This window comes from Lissotriton vulgaris, chromosome 3_1, assembly GCF_964263255.1.
Source record: "Lissotriton vulgaris chromosome 3_1, aLisVul1.2, whole genome shotgun sequence".
Lineage (NCBI taxonomy): Eukaryota > Metazoa > Chordata > Amphibia > Caudata > Salamandridae > Lissotriton > Lissotriton vulgaris.
Window position 1 is genome coordinate 283,965,616 of NC_141689.1, and position 7,011 is coordinate 283,972,626.

The window sequence follows — 7,011 nt, forward strand, 5'->3', positions numbered from 1 at the left end:
GGAGTATTCCTTAGGGTCATTAGAACAAGTGGCAGTGCATCGGGGCATTTTAGTCCTGTGGCCAAACACATTTTTGCAATTCTGTTTTTTATTGTTCCATTTACTTGTTCCACCCCTGAAGCTTCTGGTCTGTAAGCATAGTGCAACTGTTGATGAATGTCCAGTGCTTCAAAAATCATTTGCATTAAATCATTGTGAAAATGAGATCCACGATCTGTTTAAATAGTTACTGGGAAACCGTAGCGTGGTATTATCTCACGTAACAGGAGTTTGGCAACAGTCACTCCATCATTCCTCCTAGTGGGGAATGCTTCAACCCATCGTGAAAATAAAGAAATGATCACAAATATATACCTAAGTCTGTTACATGATGGAAGTTCAATGAAATCTAACTGCATTCTTGTGAAAGGACCTCCCTCCCGTCCTATGATTCCCAAACTCAGAACAGTTTTTCTTCTTGGGTTCAGTTGTTGACACACAAGGCATCTCTGACAAAGGCTCTCAACAATCATCCTAAACTTAGGATTGTACCATGTCTAAACATTCTGATGATAGCGTCTCTTCCGATATGGGCTTGACCATGATACATTAGGGCCAAATTTGAGATCATGTTATCAGGCATTACTGGTCTTTCATCTTTGTAAACCCAGATTTCATCCTCTTCTCTTTGTCTACATCCTGCCTTTAACCAGTGATCCTTTTCTTATTCACTAGCCTCTTCCTGCATTTGTTTTACCTCCTGCCATGTTTCCACTACTGTGGTTAGCATCAAAGGACTTGAAACAGTTTGCCTATCCCGATTAATAGATGCAAGATTTTTAACACAGTATTTTGCAGTATTACCACGAGTGATATAATCATCTCCTTTTTTATGAGCTGCGCAGTTTACAACAGCTATCTTATCTGGCAATTGTATAGCAACAATTAACATTTTCACAAGTTCAGCATTTCTAACGGGGGAACCTGCCGAGTCATATAACCTCTTTGGGACCACAGTTGACCATAATCATGGACAACCCCAAATCCATACGGACTGTCAATCACTATGGTGACCCTTATTTCTTTTCCCAACTCACATGCTCGAATCAAAGAAATCAATTCTGCAATTTGAGCTGAACGGATTCCTTTCAGACAAGATGCTTCCAAGACATCTGCTACTGTACAAACAGCATACGCAGCACTCAGTACACCTTCATATGTCCTCAGATATGATCCATCAATAAACATCACATAATCAGATTCAGGTAAAGGTACATCTTTGATTTCAGGCCTTGGTTTAGTGCAGTATTCTAAAACATCCAAACATTTGTGATCCACTTCATCTCTTACTTCCACATTCATGACATCAGGTAATAATGTAGATGGATTCACATTTACACATCTTGAAATTTTAACGGTGTCTGCACCTAGAATTGTCTTCTCATATTTTGTCATTCTATTATTGGTAAGGTACTGTGTCTTGGTTCTAGTGAGGGGAATCTCCACTGAATGAGGTACATACACTCTCAAAGGAAATCCCATCATTACACCTTCACTTTGTTCAATACTCATACTTGTAGCAGCTACTGCTTTTAAGCATCCCAGCAATACCCTTGCAACGGGATCTAAAACAGCAGAAAAGTATGCAATTGGCTTTCTCAGTTTTCCATGCCTCTGTACTGAAAGAGATAAATGCACATCCTGCCCTCTCACTGCAGTATAGCTCAAACTCTTTTTCATAATATGGCATTCCCAATGCTGGTGCTTCACATAGACTTGTTTTTAGCTGCTCAAAAGCTTCCAGTTCTGCCTTATTCAGTATTATTGGATCTTTTACATCTGCTTTTGTCAATCTCTGTAAGGGTTTAGCTATTAGTGAAAATCCACTAATCCATTGTCGACAATATCCAACCATTCCAAGAAACATTCTCACCTGTCTCTGTGTTTTTGGAGGTTTCATTCCTTGTATCATTTTTATTCTTTCTAAGGTGACTTATCTGATTCCCTTAGCAATCTTGTGGCCCAGATATTGTACTTCTTTCTGTCAAAATTATAACTTTTATGGTGACACTTTATGTCCTTCATCTGCCAGATGATTTAACAATGTAACAGTGTCTGAAACACATGCATCTTTTGTTTTTGATGCCAGTAACAAATCCTCTAAGTACTGGACTAGAACTGACTCTCCAGGTAGACTTACATTTTCTTTAACAATTGATTAAAGATTGAGGGACTTTCAGTATACCCCTGAGGAATTCGGCACCATGCCAAAATACGGTCTCTGAATTGCAACGCAAATATTGGTTGGCTTTCAGGGTGTAATGGAACCGTGAAGAACGCATTACATAGATCAATGACTTTATACCATCCTGCATCATGTGGGATCTGATATAGAATTACTGCTGGGTTTGGCACAATTGGACAACATGGAACAACTATCCTATTTACTTTTCACATGTCCTGCACTATTCTGAACATTCCGTTAGGCTTTTTCAATCCCATTATTTGCAAATTACAAGGACTGCTTTCTATTTCTCTCAAAATCCTTTGCTCAATCATTTTACCTATTACTGGTGTTATCCCTTCAATTGTTTCAGCTGTCATTTTGTACTGAGGAATATTTGGATAGCTTATTCCTTCTTTCACAGTAACTTTCACAGGATCTACGTTTTTCATCAAACCAATATCTTCTCCTGTGAAATCCCACACCTGCTCTTTGAATACCTCTTTCAATTCGTCAGGTATTTTCTCTTGATCAAACAAGGGAAACATACTATTCTTTTCTGCTTCAATCAGTGTCATTGTTATTTTATACAAACTATCCTCATCTGGAGTTTGAAGCTCAATGCCATCTGGTGAACAATAAATGGCACAGTTCATTGTACACAGTATATCTCTTCCAAGAAGATTTACAGGACTACTATCACACACTACAATTCGATGCATATCTTTGAAATTTCCAATCTCTATTTCAATTGATTTTGTTAAGGACGTTTTAATCTGCTAATTAGCTACACCTACCACTTGAATGTGTTCACCCGAGAGAGGCAGATTTGGAATTTCCAATGATCGAACAGTACAACGGGTAGCACCTGTGTCCACTAGGAAAGTCACATCTACATCATTCACCTTCCCATTCACATATGGACCAAACTGATCTACCTCTAGAGTAGCACCAAGCACGCACTCTTCTCGCACTCTCAGGCACCATCAGAAACTGTCATCAGACTCCCTTCCGTCTTCTTTCAGCCAATATTGCGGACTCACATGCACTCTTTTATTTCTTGTTACCTGATCTCCTGTGCAGAATCCTGTGTCTGCATTGTATCTCTGTAGGTTTACATTGTGAGGAAGTGGAGGTTGTCTATACAAAGGGAGGTTTTACCCAAATAAGTCACAGGGACCAGGGTGCTCATAGGTACATAGAGAAGGGGTCCCTGTACGTAACGAACAATAATACAAGGATAGAAATACGTAAAAACAACTGAGTTGTCACACTGTTATTTAATCACAATGTGCTTTTCAATGCAGTATATTCATCACAGTCAAATAATTACGATAGTGCCCCAGGGTTGGGAAGGGTGGGTGAGGGAAATGTGAATATCAGGGAGGGATGTGCAAAGTAGATCATTAATACAGCAAATAAGCAATTAATGCATCATAAAATGTATACTACAGATCGATCTGGCTTAAAGGATTAGCCAGTAGTACAGTCAAAGCACTTGATGCTCAATGAAATGTCCAGAACGCCATGCCAGCGACATAAGTATTACTCAATTTGTTGATGGGAGCGCAAGCTGGTTCGGGTAGGTATCGTCGACGTTTCGACCCCTAATTTAGGGTTAGGTACACGTAAAACCTTAAGGGCGGAGTCTTCATCAGGACGTGGTGAGTGAGGCGGGGCAAGTAATTCTTTCTTGAATCAAGTTGGTTGTATAATTCTATGATTCTGGGACAGGCCGCAACAGCGATCCCTGTATTCTTCAAGCAAATGGCGAATATATTGTACCAGTGTTCTGAGGGTGTAGTATGTAGTCACAGAACATCAGATCAAATTAAGGACGGATGGCGAACAGCCGCATCAGCGGTCTTTGACACCTTATGGAAGCATCACTGAAGAAATGCAGTCCTGCTATATGCTAGTTAAATCCCTTGAGCCACATCTGCGGTCTCCTGAAACTTGGAAACGGTACACCGTCTAAGGAAACAAATCTCTTATGATGCATTAATTGCTTATTTGCTGTATTAATGAACTACTTTGCACATCCCTCCCTGATATTCACATTCCCCTCACCCACCCTTCCCAACCCTGGGGCACTATCGTAATTATTTGACAGTGATGAATATATTGCATTGAAAAGCACATTGTGATTAAATACCAGTGTGACAACTCAGTTGTTTTTACATATTTCTATCCTTGTAATATTGTTCGTTACGTACAGGGACCCCTTCTCTATGTACGAAGTGGAGGTTGTGGCACCTGACACTGTGGATTAACTACTAGCTGCTGTGGTGATGGCTGCTGAATTATCTCATTCTGCACCTGCGGATTCAATGATGTATTTTCTGGATTAACTTTCGGTGGATACTTACACTCTCTCCTCCAATGTCCCATCCTACTGCAATTATGACATGGATATTTCTTCTTTAATTCTTCTATATTTCCAGTTATGTTGGCTTACTAAAATTCCCTTTCACCCTATTTTGGTTCCCTTCTGCAGCTTTATTTTCTAATTGAGCTACTTGATGCTCTGCAACCTTAACTTGTGCCCACATTGCTTTCTCCTTGAGTTTCCTTTGTTTTACTTCAATTTCATAGCTCCCGTATTTTGCATGTCTCAAGACTTCGTCTACGGAACATGACTGCCATCCCATTAAATTATGCTTAATCATATTGCTTATTTCTGGTCTCAATCCAAATACAAAATGACTCATATCCTTTTCATTTAACTCCTCATATCCATTATAATCTTTGAACACCAACAACAGTTTTTCATAAAAAACTGACTCTTTGGATTCTTGTATTGTCCGGTCTATTTTCACCCGATCTGTTTCTTTCTGTGGAATTTTATTTTTCAGAAACACTATCACTTGCTCATATTTTCGCATTACTTCTGGTCCAGGAGCACCTGTCACTTTATCTCGTGGATACTCTTCTTTTGGCCAGTTCACCGTAATCTTACACTCTGAACATAGATAGGCTGGTACTACTATGTCAAATAACCCATCTAAGTCTTCCCACAAAACTTTTGAAACTTTCACAAATCGATCTACTTGCCTATACCACTCTACTGGCTTCTCTCTCAATCTGGGAAAGTCATTTGTGAATGACAAAATATCTTGTCTTCTCCAAGGCACATTTACATATCCTCCTCCAGGTATTTCTCTCATAGGAAATTCTTTTACCACTTCTTTTTCTCCTACTGGAAACGCTAATGTGGATTTGTCACTGCTTTCCTCTCTTTTCTTTGTCCAAATCATTTTCCACTTATCAATGTCTCCCTATTTTCTCAATAACTCAATTAATTCTTTTATTTGAGCAATTCTCCCTGCTGTATTCATGTTTTCTATATCCTTGTCAGTAAAATCCACTCTATAAGGTTTCTGCAATATTTTGTAAAATCTACATCCATTTCACTTGCTGAGCTTTCAAATCGATCATGCATGCTTTTGGTTTTCCACATGATACTCTTACACATGAATGTGATCTCATCATCCTGATAATTCTTCAATCTGTCTGTACCAATTGTTCCAATTATTAGTTCCGCCATATCAACTTTTAGCCTTGCTACATCTAACAATTTTGGTTCCATTTCTTTCAGTTTTAAGGTTTTGATCCAATCACTTAATTACTGCTCTGTGGGCCCTACTGAAGTTTTTGTTAAATCAATTCTCTCTACACTTTTCTCAGGAGTTATTAAACCAGACTCCGCTCCTGTTGGAAATTTATACGGGAGACTCTGATTAAAAGTCAAATCTGGCGGTGTCTTTTGATTAGTACGTTTAATTTCTGACAAGTCTGGGTAAACCTTTTCTTTTACTTTTCTGCAAACTCTGATTTAAAGGAATAGTTAAAGATGGCTCTTTTATTTTCTGGTTTTCAAACACTGGGATTACAGGACTTATTGTTACTGTAACAGTTACAGCTTCTATATTTTTAGTAAGCTCCTGTATCTTTTCAGTGAATTCATTTGTTGAACGTATATATTCAGAAGTACTCTGTTGTGCTTCAACTTGTTGTTCTACTCTATTTCCAATTCTCTCTGTTCCATTCCCTTGCTCAGGTGTCCCAGTATATCTAGTTCCTATTAATGGAACATCTGGATCATATCTCATTTCTACTCTCTCAGGGAGATCTCTGAAGTTTGAAAATCGTTTTTGAATTTCTACTAGTCTATCCTCTAACTGTGGAGCAATTGGAGTTGTACCCATAGAATTTGCTTGGTAAGGCGGTGGTCTCCTATTTAGGATCTCCTTCAACACTGCATCCTCGGACCCACAATCCTCATAACTCCTTTTTCCTGTTTCTATAATATTCCTTTTTTCTGTACATTTTCGCCCTTTTTCCTCATCTATCAATCTAACCGGATACATTCCATCACACATGTTAGCATTTCTCCACCTTCACATTCTAGTCTCAAGTGTTTCTCTCCAAAATCCACAACCTCTATTTCTTGGTCCTATACAGTCTCCAAAGCTTTCCTGCTCTAAATCATGCACTTCATCTTTCCACTCAGCTAAAGCTTCAATTTGAGTTGGTCTAGGTCTTGGTTCAAGCTTCATCATATTGTCTCTCAAATTTCATAACACCACAAGACTGAAAGATCCTTCTTCTGGGAAAGCTAATGCACCATCATTTTTGGTATATCTTGCCCAATTTTCTAACTATATACATGTATGGTAGCCATCTTTTGTCATCATGTATGATGCAGGCATTTTCGGCGGAGGAATTACTTTTCCCTCTCTAGTTTCAAGTACTTTATCCCTTTTGAACACATTTTTCAATTTTTGAAACCATGAAGATTTCTCTGT

At 38.7% G+C, this 7,011-nt stretch overlaps 1 pseudogene; it reads right to left on the reverse strand.

The window, feature by feature from the left end:
- LOC147726330 (E3 SUMO-protein ligase KIAA1586-like) overlaps window positions 1–6,585 on the reverse strand; it is a 33,235-nt pseudogene extending 26,650 nt beyond the window's left edge.
- Between the last annotated feature and the right edge of the window lie 426 nt (window positions 6,586–7,011).